The sequence below is a fragment of the Silurus aristotelis genome (assembly GCF_946808225.1).
Source record: "Silurus aristotelis genome assembly, chromosome: 2".
Lineage (NCBI taxonomy): Eukaryota > Metazoa > Chordata > Actinopteri > Siluriformes > Siluridae > Silurus > Silurus aristotelis.
In genome coordinates this window covers 21162795-21183950 of record NC_139575.1, presented here as the reverse complement: position 1 = coordinate 21183950, position 21156 = coordinate 21162795, and the positions used below count along the sequence as shown (strand labels likewise).

General features: G+C 38.0%; 1 protein-coding gene across 6 annotated transcripts in view; it reads right to left on the bottom strand.

The window, feature by feature from the left end:
* rap1gapb (RAP1 GTPase activating protein b) overlaps window positions 1–20905 on the bottom strand; it is a 63732-nt gene extending 42827 nt beyond the window's left edge. For 2 of the 6 annotated variants that reach the window (XM_083529840.1, XM_083529841.1), the window contains exon 1: window positions 20548–20794. The gene's annotated coding sequence lies outside the window, so the exon portion shown is untranslated. Of the gene's footprint in view, window positions 1–20547 lie in introns of all 6 variants that reach the window. The other 4 variants (XM_083529843.1, XM_083529844.1, XM_083529835.1 and 1 more) reach the window with 4 other exon arrangements.
* Window positions 20906–21156: the final 251 nt, after the last annotated feature.

Below are 21156 nucleotides of genomic sequence, written 5' to 3'. Positions count from 1 at the left end.
AGTTAAAGAAACTTAGAAATGAACATCAGAAAATAATAAGGACATATTCCTCGTCTTAAACACACGCAGTGATACTAGAAAAATGCAGTGGCAGACTATTCCCAAAATACCGCTATGCTCCTAAAGGAAGCGCAACATATTTCACCCGTTCCACCGTGTGTAACGTGTCTTTCGTTAAAGCCTGTGTAAAGTACATTAGTGTAGACACCTGTGGCTTATAGACAGGTGCGGCTTATTTATGTTCAAAATAAAAATATTTGTAAAATTCAGTGGGTGCGGCTTATATATGGGTGCACTTAATAGTCCGGAAATTACGGTATATTGATATCATATATTTGTATTATTTAATTATAGATGATGCCACAGCTGTCTAGGAGCCCTTTTAATTAAAAAGGTGTCTAATATCCACCCAATCATCTGACTCTCAGCAAAATGTGGTATAACAGCTATTTTCAAAAACTTAACAAGACAAATTTTTTTTTTTTTTAGGTTACTCAGGTAAAGGTTCACATTTTCTGTTCCTATTGACATGCAGTATAGTTAGTTATCTACTAAACTCAAGAATAGATCAATAGAGTTTTAGGTTAACAAAACTGGACCACAGGCAACAGTGATAAGTGTTTGTATGGTTTATTTTCACCCTGCACATAATCACTGAATGTATAAATAAAGGCAAACAGAACTCCTGATTTCTGTCCCTGGAATGGAAATTGTTTGATTAACTGAAATCAGTCATCTGAGCCTGATCAGATTCAAATGGATGCAAATGGAATCTGTAAGACTAAATGCGACACTGACATTGTTTCAGTAAAAGTCTCTGTGCACACATACCGAATACTAATGCACCGAAACCGACAGCCCTTAAATTGGCAAAAAACAATTCAGGCTTGTATGCAAGAGTGTCATAGCAGAAGATCATCATAAGATGGTAAAGAGAAATAAATTACAATCTTATGGGAAATTGTACCACTGTTATATTTTTTTTGTGATGCGTATGTAGACATAAGCATGAACATTACAACTTATAATTAACAAATGAAGCAAATCAAATTATTACATTAACAATTTTATTTATTAACTTAGTCATACATGGATTTTGCTCATTATAAACACTCTTGAAACTTGTGGGCATGTGTATTTAAATATGCAATGAACCACATTATGTGCTTGTCTACTCACATGCACTCACATGCAACATTATGCAAAAGAAAAGCAGTCTTATTATAATGTATGGAGAAAGCTGCATCATCTTAGTTATCTATGTTAGTGGTGTTTCATGACTAAAATAGAGGGGAGTATTTTTTTTACTTTTAATTTAGTGGGAGCAAGTGGTCTGGTATAATGCTTGGGGGATAAAGAGTTACGGTTGCATTTAATACAACTTCATTAAATGTATTGACATACAGAGGCCAGAAACAAGGCACTTTAGGGTCGCACATTATATAGGTTATATAGTAGGACTGATGTTGTACACACTCCAGGATAAAACCATTTTCATTTTCCACCTTTGCTGTTTTAGCTCACCTTGACATCTCAATATCTGAAATGGCAAATCTCTTTCCTGAGCATTAGATTAGAATAAATATGCACAGCCACTGTAATCACATAGATATTAAACATTTACATTACTTCCTCCCTGCCCATTAAAGTCAAATTAGCATGTACAATTAATTGCAGAATACTGCACTACAGCTTGTTAACTACATTAGTCGATTGCTTTAAGACTGAGAAGCAACATTAGATCATACTGCCATATTGCGAGAGTAAGTAGGATGGGAAAATGCAATTATTGTGCAATATATAATTACTTTAACACATAAGAAATGTGTCCATATGCTATACAGTACACCGCCAGATGAACATCTAGAACTCTAAAACATTATGCTCTCTAATGCACACAAAGACAGAGTTTTATGAACAGAAGACAATGTTAAAGTTTTTGATATGCTCAAAACAGAAAAACAATAACGTAAATATACTGTATTAGCAAATTTTTTACTATTAGCAAACATTATACTATTTGATTATCCATCATCATGTTTAATTTTAAATTTTACACTGAATTTTATCTTTTGGCATCGTCGTACGTTTAAAAATCACCCGATGGAAGTTTTTTCTCCCGATGCCATGCAGCTCAGAACACAGATAAGGTGCGTTTTCCGTTCGGAAATTTCATTGGTCTAATGTTATGGGGTTCAGTTTTTTGGCTTAAAGTTTGTGAAACCGGGCAAAACCAAGGAAAAATTCATAAATTAGCCGCTTCGTTGTTTAAGCGGGTTCAAAATGTGGGAAAAAAGTATATATAGTTATAGTCCGAAAAATACGGTACTACATAATCTTCTAAGCTTTAATTACCGAACCACACTAAAATGAACACATTTAAAAACAAGACACCTTAAGTTTGGATAGTAAATAAATAAAGAACATTTACCTCCTATGATAAAGTTTTCTTCCCACAGGGCACTTTATTAGGAACATCATTAGGAACATACAACTGCTTATTTGTGCTGTTATTTAATCAGCTATTCATGTGGCAGCAGTGCAATGCATAAAACCCTGCAGGTATGAGCCAGCACCTTCAGGTAATGTTGCAGGTGACAAGTTTGGTCTGTGTATTATTTTACTGCTGGCCTCCTGGGATTTTCATACACAACAGGCGCTGGGATTTTACACAGAATGGTGCAATAAAGAAAATGACCAAGTGAGATGACCATGACCATGTGTTTCTTATGACAGGAGAGACAAACTACTTTCTCTACAAGATTTTATTTCACATTAATGAACTCGACATTTTCTCAATTTACCTTGACAGAGGAACTTTAAAACACCTACAATGCTGTTAATCATTCCAGATTTTGTCTGTTGCCAATTTTATTGGATAAAAGATGGAATTAAGTGTATTTTTGAGTAACAAATCATACTCCTATGCTAAAATTAACAAATCCTATATAAATGCATAAAGGTTGCTAGGTCCAGAGTATTCACTTCTTAATCTAAAAAAATAAATAAACATTGTAAAGTAACCTATCTGGTGAAATTGTATATGTATGAATTATTCAAACTACATATCAATCTCTTTCTGTCTATACAGCCATTCAGTCTCACACACACACACACACACACACACACACACACACACACACACACACACACACACACACACACAAATATGTACAGTACATGAGATCGTAAAGGCCAGTCTTTGTCTGATCCAATGGGATTAATTAAAATCATGCCAGGGCTTGAGTGAGGCGCTGAGCAGCTCTCTAGTCTGGGAAAGAGGGAATAATATCTCCTGGTAATGTATTTGGGGGCTGTACAAACAGCCCTAATGAATGTTAAATTATGCATTCAGTAAAATGTTGTTCTACTAAAAATAAGGAACAGGAGGATAATAATATTGTGATCATTCTGTACAACACTGCACTCAGCCAGTTTTAAGATTAGCTGAAATATTCTGTCTATACATTGGATTGAAATATACAAAACCAGTTAAAAGTTTGGAAATACCTTCCTTTAGTCTGTATGGATCATTGCGCAGCTAATCCTCCTAAGATAAAAACAACAACTTTGTTTTGGAAATAAATATATACTGTACATAAACCTTACATTTAACTTAGCAACAAGAGAATTTTATATTTAATCTTTTTTGTTTTACTTTTGTGTGGTAGTGTATATGAACTACATAAAACCTAAAGATGCAACTCGGCTTCGTATGGCTCTATAATAAATATCCTACTCATATAAATATTCAAAGTGACTTCACAGGCCACTGGCTAAACTTTACAATGAAAATACTTGCATAAACATGCTTATACTGTATTATACAAAACAGCTCATGTTACAAATCAAATTATCTATGTGATTAATTGAACATTTTAAGGGTTTGTATTCACATGTCAAAAATATCATAATTGCTAAAGGTCATGTAAATTGTATTATATAAGAAACCTTTATTCGTCCCACAGTGGGGAAATTTCTTAATATTCTTAATACATTCTTAATATTTATATTATAAGCAGAAATTGTGTGTGTGTGTGTGTGTGTGTGTGTGTGTGTGTGTGTGTGTGTGTGTGTGTGTGTGTGTGTGTGTGTGTGTGTGGGTGTGTGTGTGTAGAGTGTCAGTACCCATGATCCTTATGTATGAATCCTTTAGGCTGCTCATTCATCCATTCACTCTGTACCAGACATGTGGCATTTGCAGTGACCAATGCAGTTTACAGCTATGCCAATAAAATATGTGAATAAAAGGCTTCTGTGAAAACAACACTGGCTGCACCGCACTGATACAGTGTGCTTTCTTTTTATACTGTATTCAAAAATAAATAAATAAATCAGGATTTAAAAATAATGTGTAATTTTCCCTATTATTAACATGATGTTTTAATGTTTTTGGCATTAAAACATTGATGTTTTAATGTTTAACCCAGCCATTAGGGGGGCACAAGCCAGTGTACTCTTAGTGCCGGTCCCAAGCCAGGGTAAATGGGGAGGGTTGCGTTAGGAAGGGCATCCAGCGTAAAACATGTGCCAAATCAAATATGCGGATCACAAATGAGAATTTCATACCGGATCGGTCGAGGCCCGGGTTAACAACGACCGCCACAGGTATCGTTAGCCGACAGGGTCCTGGTGGAAATTGGGCTACTGTTGGCCGAAGGAGGAGAAGGAGAGGAGGAAGGCGTCTACAGAGACGACAGGAAAAGGAGCAGTGTAGGAGAGTAGAGGTTCGGGTTGGTACTTTAAATGTTGGTACTATGACGGGTAAAGGGAGAGAGATAGCTGATATGATGGAGAGGAGAAAGGTAGATGTGTTGTGTGTTCAGGAGACCAAGTGGAAAGGGAGTAAGGCCAGGAACATTGGAGGTGGGTTTAAACTGTTTTATCATGGTGTGGATGGGAAGAGAAATGGTGTAGGGGTGATTCTGAAGGAAGAGTACAGTAAGAGTGTAGTGGAGGTGAAGAGAGTTTCTGATAGGGTGATGATCGTGAAGGTGGAAGTTGAAGGGATGATGATAAATGTCATCAGTGCCTATGCTCCACAAGTTGGCTGTGAGATGGAGGAGAAAGAAAGATTCTGGAGTGAATTAGATGAAGTGGTAGATGGTGTACCTAGGGAAGAACGATTAGTAATTGGGGCAGACTTTAATGGGCATGTAGGTGAAGGGAACAGAGGTGATGAGGAGGTGATGGGTAGGTATGGTTTTAAGGAGAGGAATGTGGAAGGGCAGATGGTGGTAGATTTTGCTAAAAGGATGGAAATGGCAGTGGTGAACACGTATTTTAAGAAGAAGGAGGATCATAGGGTGACGTATAAGAGTGGAGGAAGGTGCACACAGGTGGATTATCTTCTGTGTAGGAGATGCAACCTGAAGGAGATTGGAGACTGTAAGGTGTTGGCAGGGGACAGTGTAGCTAGACAGCATCGGATGGTGGTCTGTAGGATGGTTTTGGAGGCGAAGAAGAAGAGGAGGAAAGTAAGGTTTGAAAGAAGAATAAGATGGTGGAAACTGAAGGAGGAAGAGTGTAGTGTGAGGTTCAGGGAAGAGGTCAGACAGGGGCTTGGTGGTGGTGAAGAGGTGCCGGATGATTGGGCAACTACTGCAGGAGTGATGAGGGAGGCAGCTAGAAAAGTACTTGGTGTGACATCTGGAAATAGAAAGCAAGACAAGGAGACGTGGTGGTGGAATGAGGAAGTGCAGGAGAGCATTAGGGGAAAGAGATTGGCAAAACAGAAGTGGGATCGACAGAGTGATGAGAAGAGTAGGCAGGAGTACAAGGAGATGCGGCAGCAGGTTAAAAGGGATGTGGCGAAAGCCAAGGAAAAGGCATATGAGGAACTGTATAAGAGGTTGGACACTAAGGAAGGAGAAAAGGATTTATACCGATTGGCCAAGCAGAGGGACCGAGCTGGGAAGGATGTACTGCAAGTTAGAGCAATAAAGGATGGAGAGGGAAATGTGTTGACTAGTGAGGAGAGTGTGTTGAGAAGGTGGAGGTAATATTTTGAGCAGCTGATGAATGAGGAAAATCAGAGAGAGAGAAGGTTGGAGGATGTGGAGTTGGTGAAGCAGGATGTAGATAGGATTAGTAAGGAGGAAGTGAGAGCAGCGATTAAGAGGATGAAGAATGGAAAGTCGGTTGGACCAGATGACATACCGGTAGAAGCATGGAGATGTTTAGGAGAGATGGCAGTGGAGTTTTTAACCAGATTGTTTAACAGGATTCTGGAAGGGGAGAGGATGCATGAGGAATGGAGAAGGAGTGTGCTGGTACCGATCTTTAAGCATAAAGGAGATGTGCAGACCTGCAGTAACTACAGGGGAATTAAGTTGATCAGTCACACCATGAAGTTATGGGAAAGAGTAGTGGAAGCCAGGCTGAGAGAAGAGGTGACAATCTGTGAGCAACAGTATGGTTTCATGCCGAGGAAGAGCACCACAGATGCCTTATTTGCTTTGAGGATGTTGATGGAGAAGTATAGAGAAGGACAGAAGGAGCTGCATTGTGTATTTGTGGATTTAGAGAAAGCGTACGACAGGGTGCCGAGAGAGGAGTTGTGGTATTGTATGAGGAAGTCAGGTGTGTCAGAGAAGTATGTGAGGGTGGTGCAGGACATGTATGAGGACAGTGTGACGGCAGTAAAGTGTGCAGTAGGTACGACAGACTGGTTCAGGGTGAAGGTTGGACTGCATCAAGGATCGGCCCTGAGCCCTTTCCTGTTTGCAGTGGTGATGGACAGGTTGACGGACGAGGTCAGACAGGAGTCTCCCTGGACTATGATGTTTGCAGATGATATTGTGATTTGTGGTGAGAGTAGAGAGCAGGTTGAGAAGAGCCTGGAGAGGTGGAGATATGCGCTGGAGAGAAGGGGAATGAAAGTCAGTAGGAGTAAGACAGAGTACATGTGTGTGAATGAGAGGGAGGGCAGTGGAGTGATGCGGTTGCAGGGAGAAGAGGTGGAGAAGGTGGAGGAGTTCAGGTACCTGGGGTCAACAGTGCAAAGTAATGGAGAGTGTGTTAGGGAAGTAAAGAAAAGAGTGCAGGCAGGGTGGAGTGGGTGGAGAAGAGTGACAGGAGTGATTTGTGATAGTAGGGTATCTGCAAGAATGAAAGGGAAAGTTTATAGGACTGTGGTGAGACCTGCGATGTTGTATGGATTAGAGGCAGTGGCATTGAGTAAAAAACAGGAGGTGGAGCTGGAGGTAGCAGAGCTGAAGATGTTGAGGTTTTCGTTGGGAGTGACGAGGATGGACAAGATTAGAAATGAGTTTATTAGAGGGACAGCACATGTAGGATGTTTTGGTGACAAGGTGAGGGAGGCGAGATTGAGATTGTTTGGACATGTGCAGAGAAGGGACATGAATTATATTGGTAGAAAAATGCTGAAGATGGAGCCACCAGGTAGGAGGAAAAGAGGAAGGCCAAGGAGGAGGTTCATGGATGTGGTGAGGGAAGACATGCAGGTAGTTGGTGTAAAAGAGGCAGATATAGAGGACAGGGTGGTATGGAGACGGATGATCCGCTGTGGCGACCCCTAATGGGAGCAGCCGAAAGAAGAAGAAGAAGAAGAAGAAGAAGTTTTAATGTTTTTGGCATATAAATGTATTGAATGACAGCATTATTAACATTAAAAGATTGTTTGATGGTAGATTATTCTTTACATTGAGTATATTTGCTCATCACCCAATTTCTGGTTATGCAACTGCCAGCAAACACACAGCCTTTGTTCAAATCATTTTTAGACACGACTGTAAAAGAGCACTGCACAAGAATTAATTTTAGCCTTGTTTTAGTTTTACACACAACCAGAGTGCACTTACAGTATGTACAGCAGTTTGCTCTGAAGACAGTACCTTCATATTGCTACACTATGTACATACCGTAAATCCTGGATAGTTTGAATATACTAAACAATAGTCTACGTTTTGACATTCTTTTTTTAAGTTTACATGAGCCTAATAATCTACTGGCTCCAAACAATGGTTCTTTCTGCTTATATTAACTTATGCAATATTTATTAAGCAAGCTTTTTTATGGCAGTTAGTTTTCCACTCCAAAACATTAAGAGGTTGTCAGGTAACTTATAAAGATAAAAGTTTCTTTTCGGCTTCTCCCGTTAGGGGTCGCCACAGCGGATCCTCCGCACGTTTGATTTGGCACATGTTTTACGCTGGATGCCCTTCCTAACGCAACCCTCCCCAATTTATCCGGGCTTGGGACCGACACTAAGAGTGGCTGGGGATGGTTCCCTGACCGGGAATCGAACCCGGGTCGCAGCGGTGGGAGCGCTGCATCTTAACCACTAGACCACCAGGGGACCTCTGTAACTTATAAAGATAAATAGCATAATACATGAAATTAAACGCAATTTCACCTCATCAGTATTTTGTATCACAAAATCCAAGGCAATGATTTCTGCCTCAAGACTAACCAGTATTCAGAGCCAAAGGTGAGATTTTTACATCATGATAAAAAAAATTGACATAAGATGAAAGAGGAAAAATAGACAGAGGGAGGATGGATGAAGAGATATGGGATATATTATTTAGATATTTACACTGTATCAGTCCACAGTAAAATGCCAAAAAGCTGTAGGAGTCCAGTGAAACAATTTTATTTATCTTCTTGACATTTCACTTTATCTGCAGGGGAAATACTCTGTCTAGACTTTTTTATTTGTGTGTGTGGAGAGATTGGAATTGATTGCTGAATCTAAATACTCAGTACACTGGTAAATGTATTCAGCAATATATTCAAATTAATGAATAAAAGTAGCATCAAATTAAACTAACTAAAAAGAAAAAATATTCAGTACATACTCAAAATTTACTCCAAATTCATTATTCCATGCAAATAGACCAAATTTAACAGTCAAAATACATTTATATAAAAAAATGCAAACATGATGTGTTGTCAGGGATCCACCAGCCACACCTCCACCTATCACTCCAAGCAGCTCTCCCACTTACTAATCAGCTACACCTGGCCCTCATCAGTTGGCACGCTACTTAAACCCTGTTCCTCCACCAGCTCATTGTCTGTTCTACAGCTTAGGCTAAGGAACACTGTCGGACTATCCAATCATTCTGTTTAGCTTATCTTTGTTTACAGGGCTCTGTGTATTTTGTGTAGCCATAGTTTTCACCAGGGTTAGTTAACCTGGAGTTTCGTTGTGGTTTTGCCCTTTTCTGCCTTGCTCTTTATTTTCTAATTAAAAAACCTTTGTGGGTTTCACTTCGGTTTTCCGGCAAGTTCTTTCGCCTGACGTGTACATGATCATATACTCATTAGTTTTCATCTGCAATAATGGACTTAACTAGTGAAGTAGCTCAACATTCAAACATTCTATTAGCATCCACTTTTCAGCATAGCCAGCTCGGTTTCCTGGCAACAAAAACATGAGCACACCAAAGCTTTTATTTGTCCAGTAAGCTAGCTAATGAATTTAGTATTTATCAACCCTTGGTGTATGTCTGTACATTTCTATGTATGCAGTAAGGTAAAGTTTTTGAATGTCTTTGTGCAGTCAGATGTAATAGTTTACATCACACAGACATCCAAAGACACTCACAGCACAATTTCTTTACACGCGTGCATGTCTGCTTCTTGTCAATCATTCTGAAAGAAAGAAAGAAAGAAAGAAAGAAAGAAAGCCGCACGCACATGAAGGACTGAGGCCCGAGAAGGAAAAAAAAATTGAAATTAGTCCTGTTCAGTACCTTTGTCCTTTCTAAATATTATCTTATTAAATGACATATAGTCTTTTAAATTTTCAGGTAAAATATAAAGGGATCTAATTAAAAATATATAGAGAAAATAACAATAAGGAACTTTTGTATAAGAAACAGCAGATGTAGTATTAGGGATGATGGTAGTAATAAATAAAAAAAACCATTCTGGACATTTTAAAGCGAAAGGGCAAAGTCTTCCACAAACATGAATCATGGCCCATAACACATGTGTGTAAGGTTGTTTGGTCTGTGTTTGTGTAAGTGCACTGCAATTTGCCTTGGTACATACACACTCACATAAAGGCAAGGCGAGAGGAAGAGAGAAGGAGAGATTAAAGAATAGACAGATTTGTCTGATTTATGTAACAGTCATATTTAGCTTGCTGTCATACTTTAAGAGACACGAACTTAGAATATTTGCCATGTAGCCTTTATTACTCAATAGATAAGAACTACAAAAGACTAATGTTGATACAAATGCTGACAAATTACAAATTACAAAAAAATTACAAAAATATGTGCTTTCAGCAGGTCAATGTTAATTATAATTACTGTGGTCTACACAATGACCTGATTACATTAATACATGCTATACAATCTGCCCATTGACTACTCTAAGTTATATTTAAGTTTAATTTCTATAGTATTGTCCCTTGAGAATATATAAAAAATGGTTGCTGAAATGTGAGGGGTGTACATTCTTTTGTAAAATTCCGTACATTTAACTATTTTATAAGCAGGCATGAATTGCAGCAATCACATTTGAGTGCAGACTAAAAACACCACTCTGGGACCATATGACAGATATCGCATTGATTATAAAAAATAGGATCATCCGTAATCGTGATCGGCATGTTCGATTTGGCACATGTTTTTACGCTGGATGCCCTTCCTAACGCAACCCTCCCCATTTATCCGGGCTACAAACAAAAATGATCTTAAAAACTCACCCCACTATCATGCCTGCAACATTTTGTATAACTCTTGTATAGCTTGCAGAGAGCATTTTCAGTTACTAAGATGTCACCACTAGACCTGTATTGACCAACAACAAATGTTTTGATGACAAAAAGTAAGATCAATAACTAACTAATCAGAACCACTGGGGTGTAAAAAATACGCAGCCCAGGCACCCTGATCACATGTGGATAGTTGCATGTATGCAGGTTACTTGCTGTAGGTTACTTGCTTTTTAACCATGGACACATCCATTAAGGATCACTCTAGTCATCAGTAGGCAATACTATCACTAGGCGCTGAAATTAGCATGCATAACTCTCTTCTCATAATATGCTGAAAAAATAAATACTTTTATAATAATAATAATTTTATTTGAGATTCAGTACCATGATGCCAAAGACATGCTGTTATTTTTTCAAAGCACAATATGTTATCCCAAATAAACCAGCATAGAATAAAAACTGTTTGTACAGAGACCAATGCAAACTTGAAATTGTAAGGATAGAGCATTTTTATTTGCCTATTACACTTTGGGGTTAAATTACATTAGCCTACTTAATTAAGCTTCTGGGAAAATGCAAAATGTGAAGCAAACTGGAACTTTTATTTGCTCATTGGGTTGCCAAACATATTTGTTATGTCTTAATCCTTAGACCACAATTATTGCATTGTGTTTTGTGGGAGATTTTAGGTTATTTAGCGGTTTGAGAATGAAATGTACTAATTACAGTAATTTCATCATCATATCAAAAGTTAATTTACTTGTTAGCTATATTAACTGTTGAATTATTACATATACATACAGTGTGTAAGTGTAACTATTTATTATTCACCACAAAGCCAAAAGTATGTGCAGACCCCTTCTAATGATTGAGTACAGGTGTTTCAGCAAGACCTATTGCTAGCAGGTGCATGAAAATAGATTTTGAGTAGAATAGAGTTTTTTTCTGGCCGATGCTAATGCTGATATTTGGAAACCAAGGCAGCAAATGGCTTTTATATGATGACGATTTTCTTTTTTAGTTAGAAGTTTTAGTTCTTACGGTTTCCCTGTTTGAATGCTGAATACACTCTACTGCCACCTGCTGGTATTGGAGATTTATGCTCCCTTACGCAATCGCAGAGTGTCGGATGCTCCTGCCTAATAATTGCCTAATTTGCAACGTCATTCACATAGCCATAAATAATCATTAGCGGTGGAATGGTTCATTCTGAAGTGCTAAGTGACTTTAACATAGCATTATCCTAGGATGCCACAAGTCAATTCATGAAATTTCTGCCCTGGTCAACCGTAAGCGCTATTATTGTTAAAGTCTAAAGATCACTACGCACACTCACAGCGATGGGGCCACCAAATATGAATGTAGGTTTGACAGACTCCAGGAGAACAATACTTAACAAAATATAACAATACGTAATACCAGCAGTAAAGTTTGGTGGGATAACAGTCTGAGACTTTTAAGGTGCATCATACATTTTTACTTTTGTTTTTAAAGCTTATTGCAACCAAAAGAGGCAGTGTATGTTTTTGTCTGACTCTTACAACTCTATTGCATGTTAGAAATGTTATAATAAATAAATATTAAAATAGGTTTAGGAGAAAAATCATCTCATATGCTACAGACAGCTCATCCTGCATTATTTGCTTAAATTTGTTTTGGATTTGGTCCAATAGAGAGTGCAACAGCCACACACTTTCTCTTTCTGTCTCTTATGCACACCCACACACACTGACCATAACTGCAAATAAGGTTTTATTACAGGAAATAGGGATGAGAGTGGTTCAGACTTGACCTCATGCCCAGCCAGAATGCACTAAAGTGCTTTTATTTATCATAGTAATTTTGTTCAACCTCATCTTTCCCTCTTTTATCTGCCCTTCATTTATATGTGCATTTCTATGAAGCGAAAATGATTCCCTATGGACATGTTTATAGGAGAAGTGAAAGGGATTATCATATTATCAAAAGCTCTCCAACATGCATCACTTCCGCACCATAAGTACACATTGTACATAAGACTAGCGGCCTAAGGTAAACATGAATGCCCTGTTCCTGCGATAATGTTAAACACATGAGCTTTTATCTGATGCATCTGGTGACAGAGCATTTCCACCGAACACAAGCTGTGAGAAAGGTGAGGGGAATTAAATCAGTATTACATTGTGAAGATTAGAGGTCGACCGATACGGGTTTCTCTCTGTCCGCTGCCATATTTAGAAATCAGGGCAGCCGATGGCTGATATATGATGCCAATTTTCTCCACCCCCCCTTCATCGCATAAAATCTAATAGTTCAGAAGCAAAACACGATACAGAAAATTAAATTTAAAAAATGCTTAAATTAAACATTTATTAACAACACAAATTTCTCCAATCAGTTCACTTGTTACCAGGTTTTGGTCCATCTGTAGCCTAAACTACAGCAGGTTAAAGACTCACTAACAATACGGTTCCAAAAGGTTACTCTTCTCGTGCCAAATGTTATTCTCATTCTCGCTCCAAAAGTCATATTTAACCAATGATTTATATATCAGATTGAAAACGAATGACAAACACTTAAAGCTCGGGACACACCAAGCTGATGGTCGGCCATCTGGGAATGTCGTGGGGTTTTTGAGTGTCAGTCAGCTTTAGTTTTTTTCGCACTGTTGGCTCGAGTTGGATGGCCTCAGATGTTTTTTGACCGATTCTGCATGTTGAGCAATGGCAGAGTTCATTGGCCAGAGAAAGAACTCTGATTAGCTATTTAACTTAGCAAATAAGCACAAGAGAAAAAAATTAAACACACTCTTTGTCATTCTTGCACCTGTCTTTGCAACTTAACAGACATGATTGCAAAAAGCTACAGGATTTCGTTAGTAATGTTCGCAGCAGGTGTAAACACTGTTTGCTTTATATATTTACAGTTGTAGCTTTTCCCTGTTTGTATGAGAAATGCAGACTACTGCTAGCTGCTGGTAGGGGGAAAGTTATATTTCTCACACAAGTGCAGAACGTACACGCACGGTTCAGTCGACCTCTAGTGAAGATGGGATATTTCTCTTAGTAACCACTTTTTTTAAGGCAATGTTCTGGGAAATGTAGTAGTATCTGTGTGAGAACAAGGAGACACCGAAAGGAAAAAGAAATAAAATGCAAGTTAAGATGCGGATAAGGCAGAGGCAAGTGAAAAGAAAGAGCATTTTAATCTCAAGTAGAATATCTGTCCGTGACTGCTACAGTCAAGCCTGGAGGGGAAAAGAGAGAGACAAAGAAACAAATATAAAGATCAGAGAAAATGACAAAAGTTAAAGCTGCAAAAGAGATTGTGTATAAAAGAGATGAATAGGCACACAGAGGAGGTCATGGCTCTCCCAGTGTGACTGCTCGAATTCCTTCTGCCATCACTGCAGCTTTAAACCACTAGACAATTCACTACAGTGTTAGAGCACTCATCCCACACATCTCCAGTGAGAACTACAGAGATTACACTTAACTTTTTATGGCAACAAAAAATAATAACATTGGCAAGTACGTATGCAAAAAAACCCAATACAGATAAGCAATTAGTCTCTTTTATATTTGAAGGGACTACAACAGCAGACAGTTATGTTGAATGTCAATATTATCACTAAAGAACAAAAAGACAATGGTCACCAGTGAGCAGAAGCATAAAATCTGGGTAGTTATTGTGTGGAAAGACTTTGCCAGACAAAATCTTGTTTTAATCTCCATCGTGCTGCAAGGATCAGAATTTTGCACAAGCAACATGGAGCCATCCAATGTTTGAGGAACACTGCAGGCTGATGGTGGCAGTGTGTCAATATGGGGAATATTTTCCTTGCACAGATGTGATATCATAATAACCTCTGAGAAAAGAACCGATAGCAAAACATATCTTACCATTACTAGCCTAGTTTATTTATTTATTGGTACAGCTAATCTATACTTATACAACAGGCAATACAACAGGCAAGACCACACCACAAGACTATGGGCTTTTTAAGAAAAAGCTCTAAACTTCTAGGGGTGCGCCAGTAATAATGGTCAGCAGGGAAACACAATGCTCTGCGTGTAGTTAAATGGACTGAACAAAGCATTATAATTTCCCTTGATCATTTTTTGTATTTGAATTATAAAGGAATCGTTTCAGCCCTAATTCATAGTGATAATTCCTTCACTGTTATTTTAAAGTGTCAGTGCATATTGACAAAAGTATTACATTAGTAAATCAAAGATTTTGTGATATGAATAACTAACAAAAAAATAATTATGAATATAAAATGATAACAAAGGCACATATTTGCACTAGAGTATTTGCCAGTGTTTAGTAGTCAATGAAGGGTTTCTTATGGCTCCAGAGAGCATGCAGTCTGCAAAGTGCACTTAGATTTAATTTCAGTCTCACAGTAAAACTAGAAGAGCCCTGTTGTAAAGTGAACATATTCAGAATAAACCTGATATTGATACTGTTACTACCACCTCGAATTCGAGGTCTTAACCAGCTGAAAATCCACAGCTGAAAGCGGAACAACCTTAACCATCAGTAGTTTTACAGCATTTAATATTATAGATAATCATAAATGAAAATAACTAATACTCTCTAATACTTATGTTTTGTGAATTCTCTCTGTATTTTTATATTCCTATGGAATGGGATTTATCAGCATGCTAAGTCATTGCTCCTGCACAGTCCCTGACTCTCAGCTCAATCGAGCATCTTGAGAATGTCATTAAAAGTGCTTGTCACAACAAATATAGAGCTATGACATTTTACAGTTTATTCATTTCCACATTGTACAACATTTCTGCTCAACACATCTAGCATTGTGAAGAATCCACACAGATGTAAATTCATTTTAAAGGTCAAATTGATTGGAGGGAATCCTATGAATGCATTCTGAAATGTCAATAGCTTTAGCAATTTTTTTTTTGTTGTTATTGGAATGTACATAACATACATATAATGCAAACACACATACAAAGAACTTCAAGAAACATTTAAATTTAAGCTTTTACAAAAAGAATTATGTTTTGTCTAAATAGCTTTTTTACAACACAAAACTGAAAATATTTCTGCCAGATTTACAAATGTTTTGTTTCGGCTAAATAGCTTGCTAAATAAAGGCCAGTGGTATTATGCTACTCTCTAAAATACATGTCTTCATGAAAACAGGCTTACTACATCTGCATCAATATAAATTTTTGTGAAGAAGTAGAAGAAGAGGAGGAGGAAGAGGAAGAAGCCCATCCCTAAACAATGTGGTTTAAAAAAAAAAAAAACTAATAATATATAAATAATATTTTTTTTAAATAATAATAATAAAAAGACAGCTAATATAACTAATACAACTAATCTAAAACTATACAAAAGTGTAATAAGAGCAAGTCTAATGACAATTATACATAATATTTGCAGATCCTAATTCGAACAGTAGCTCATCAAAATCTGAAGCATGTATATATTCCTTGTCTATTTCAGAAAATCAACTTCAAAGACACATATTTCCTCTCCTTTTCTTAGCATGAAAAGTCCTTCAGTCAAAGAGAATGTGCTGATTGTGTTCAGCATTATATCTGCAGAGGACAGAAGACCTCTAAATTGCCCTGTCTTAAGTAATTCTATTGCATTGATATTGAAACAGGCAATTGCACCACAAAAGCGGAAAAGGGGAGATTGATTTTCACTAGAATGCCCCAGGATTTATTAAAGCTCATTTAGGGGTGATATCAGGTTGACACAAAGATGTATTCTTTCTGATGTTGCTTGAAGAGGATTTTTGTGTTACAAAGCCGGAGAAGACCCTTTTGTTCTCTTCCCCCCTCCCCCCACAGATGGTGTAAATTCGGCAATTTTTTGGCCTTGATTGCCTTTGCTGGAAAAAAACCACATAGTGTGAAGCAAACAAAGATGTTAAAGTGAGCCCTTGTGTACAAATATTACAGCATCTTTTTGCTGTTAAATTTTAAAACCTCATATGTAAAGTTACATTAGAGAGAACTGGCAAAACAGAGCAACTTGATGCATTGTGAATATAAACACATGGAAGAAATTTGTATGTCTGAAAATAGACAAGGGTAGCATTTAATTTGAAATTAAGTGATTACTGTTCATTGTGTACAATAAATTAACATTAACACTATACCCTAGTGAAACTTACATAGTTAATACACACTATAATTTTATGGCACAATAAGTATGTTCTAACATCACAGGTGCTCATTGGGGTCATTGGGGGTGTACTGTATATTGATGCTTAATAGAAGAGAAACAATTCTCAGAATTGTTCCCATTTCACACTTAGACAGATTCAATTGTTTGTATTCAGTTGTCTGGTGTTGTAAGGGTGTGCACACTACACGATCACTTGCATGCAAGGTGCACACATTACTAAATCTTTCACCTAAAAAGATTCCTGCCAAAGAATGTCTCATCCCCAAATCCCTAAATCCTGCTATCTCATGAAAGTTAGTGCAAGAGCTGTCTTTCCTCTGACTGTCACTACTTTTTATGAAAACAAGAAAAAAGAGAAAGCCAAGGAATGATTGGGGAGATGCAGACAGTGCACAGTGAAAAGGAACCCAGCTATTTTTATACTGTGCCTGCCAGGAATCACGTCATGTTTATTTTTGTTATTTCTTACAACCGATGAATTATGACATGACAAATAGAAGCAATGTCAATGCGCTTACATTTTGTCCTCACACACAAAAAATTATAAACTGGATTCAATGAATCTGCTGAGCTTGAGAGCAGATTAATCTGATTTCCTTTCAGGCTCTGTGTGGCTGTTTCATAGTGGCCATATTGGGGTTCATAGTCTATCGTAAGTCAAAAATCAAACATGCCTGAGGTTCTTCGCTTTCTCGCAGACAAAATGAACAGTACACAACTGGCCACAGCAGGAGCATGCAATGAGTAGGTGGTGAAATGGGGGAGCATTCGCTGGGAGCCAAAATAAACCAGTTGAATGTAACTGAAGTAAAATGTGTAGTGTGCACTAGGCTTAAAAATTACAGGTTTCTCTTTAGGTCAAAAATATAAAAGCTCACCAGCTTAAATTATATGCTTAAAAAATATGTTATAAAAATTATTCAGGGTGGATTTTTCCTTTAAATAGCTTTTACATTTAATAATATTATTGTTTTGCTTCAACAAAAAAAATTTAGCTTTAGAATCTAATGGTCCATCCTTTTTTAATGGTCTTCACTCTTTAGTCCATTAACTCATCCATGCTCTATTATTCTATGGCTTTACATGCACAGCTCAGCAATTACACTTAACCCACAGCTTTGTCTAGAAGCTAAACTGAGCGGTCGACAGTGTTTCCTCTGCAGCTGGAAAAAAACCCCACTCAACTGCCAATTACACTGGCGAGGTCACAGAGAGAGCAAACAATCAGCACTACCTCTAATATCCCAAGCCCTCAGTGACACCTCAACATTTACCCATCTCTTTTCATAGAGCAACTAAAGCCAGCCACAGAATCAGAAATAGTCAGAAATAGACTGACATCTGAGAATGCAAGACAGTGTGTAGCAAAAGCAGTTAAATTCAGGAAGAAAAATAATAAGTAAATGTAGCAAGCTATTTTCTTATCTGGCTCAATGTATCACCCTTCCTGGCTTCCTTCTTTAATGAAGAAGTCCTGTGTAAACACAATCTGGGCTGCTCTCTCCATGTGCAGCAAAAAATTCAGTCACCTCTGGCTATAGACACAGTACACGTGCAATTATGCAGACGTTCGAATCCTGTTAGTGCAGTTTCTGTCAAGATGTACACAGAGAATATGAAAGATTCACCTGGCAAGTCGCCAACAGATGCAGTGCAGGTACTGAGAATGGGCGAAAGAAAGTAAACAACAGCTGTGTTTGTGTGCGTTAGTGGAAGATTTGGCAGGAAAAAATATAGTCCACTTGTATGATAGCAGGTGGAACCATTTTACCATCATCTTAATGCTTTCTGTCTGCCTGCTTAAAAGCATTAACATTAGACATATGCAAAAGTGTTACGAGCAACTTCTTAACGAACTTTGAAATTAACATGTGATCTTGCGTGGCATCTATGATCTTTTATTTTTGTTTCTGTTTAATAATTTCCTGCAATACCCACAATGCCATTCTACTACCTGCTAATAGTTGAGCCAGTAGTAATTGTGTTGCATTTGCACAGCCGAATTTCATAATTAACGTTACGTTTTTAACACTAACTTTACAGTTTGTTGTCTTGAGAAGGAAAATTCACAACAGTCATCACAACCTGAACAAGCTGGGATATGCGAAGAAAAGAATTTCACTGTGCTATAATGTATTTATATATTTTAGTCTTACCCAAATAACTGTATTGTTTTGAATGCAAAGATGCAGTCAAGTTCCCACACACTTTCTTCATCTCTAAACGACAGATACAGTGGCACTGTAGCCATTTAGTCTGTCCAGCGTTCATCTAGTTAACTGCAAATCCTGTTTAAACAGATCAGCTTTCAAAGCTTCAACCTTCATGCTGATACCTCCTTCAGTTAAGGTAACAGTAAAATATAAGATTTATGCCTTAGGTCTTATGTTTGATAGTATAAAATGTTTGGTCCTAATACAATTCAATGTATTTGCTAAAGCAATATACACCGACCAGTCATAACTTTATAGCCACTGATCAGGCATAACATAATGACCACCTGCCTAATGTACTGTTTCCCCTTTGGTCCCCCTTTGGCTGCCAAAACAGTCCTAACCCATCAAGCATAAACAGCATCCACTTCTTCAGCAATTTGAGCTACAGAAGCTCACAGCTTTCAATCCCCACGTGCCATCACAATTTGGCCGTGTCAAACTCGCTCAAATCCTTACTCTTGCCCATTTTTCTTGCTTCTAACACATCAACATGAAGACAAAATGTTCAGTTGCTGCCTAATATATCCCACCCACTAGCAGGTGTCATGATGAAGAGATACTCACTGTAATTCACATCACCAGTCATCATGGTATAATGTCATAATGTTATGCCTGATTGGTGTAGTGTGTATATCAGAGTGACTGATCAAAAAATAATTAAATACAGCAAAAGCCAAAAAAACGGCACAAGAATCACTACATGCATAATGTGCATTTCGCTATAAACACATTTAATGCCTTTCACTGTACACTTTCCCCTTAAACAAGCCGCCCAAAGTACAACACTAACAGTACTGCAAAATGATATGAGAATCCAAATTAAACACGAAGCACTTGCAAGTGTCTTTTCATGAAACTGTTTAGTATAAACCCGATATCCAGAGCAGATCACAGACTTAATAGCTGCTCAAAGGCTTACATTGCTGAATGACGGCATTGCATACTAAGCTATTTTGTTCATTACTAAAACATGAAACTAAGAAAGCTCATGAGCTGTCTCGAAGCATTCGCAAGCATAACAAATAAAACAAGGCTCATGGCTTGAGTGAAAAGAAAGAAATACCTATACAATCCAAGCACACTTCCAGACAAACCTGTCAGCAATCTCCACATAACTCCACTGATCCTGTCCTGACTGTTACTGAGAGCCTTCCTCATTGTCCTTCCAACACTGACCACAGGACTACACTCTTACACAAAAGGCTGTACTGTTTGTGTCTTTTTTTAAACCAAGGAATGTGAATATAGTATACATTTCAAAGCTTTAAACCAGCTGAATCCAATTGGGTTAAGATGTAGCTTAAATCTTAAAGCATTTTCTGAAGGTACATTAGAAGATATCCACATTAACAAGTGAAAGGCATATAAAAGATAAACGGCACCACCACACCAGAAAATAAAAGGTACACTTTGGTGCTTTTTTTCCCCCTAAATGTATCTGTTATATTGTACGAAAAGGTGGAAGAAAAAAGTCTTTCTTACCTCAGTATGTGAAAACGCTTAGCGGGGATTGTGTGGAAGAGATAGAGACAGTAAAAGAGAGAACCGGACAGGTGCTCTTCTCTTCCAGACCTTTTTCTTATCGGTTTTCCATAAACGTTTTCGAGATAATTATGTCCAAAACAAAGTGTTATATAAGCGAAAGACGACTGGGATAAAAGCGAATAATGTTGCCTCGCCGTGCAGAAGACTGTGAGTGTGCTGAGCACCGGGATGTGCTTATTGTACTCGGAGCGTGGCTCAGCCTCCTCTCCCCGCTCCAATAGGCGCAGTCCAGTCACGCGCTTCCCGCGCACAGGGCCAGTTACGCTCACGCGCCGCGCCAAAAGCTGCCGGTGATTATACTGTCAGAGCAGATCACAGCCTGAAGCAGCACACACTCCAGTCTTCTACAGTACATCACAGCCTGAAGCAGCACACACTCCAGTCTTCTACAGTACATCACAGCCTGAAGCAGCACACACTTCAGTCTTCTACAGTACATCACAGCCTGAAGCAGCACACACTTCAGTCTTCTACAGTACATCACAGCCTGAAGCAGCACACACTCCAGTCTTCTACAGTACATTACAGCCTGAAGCAGCACACACT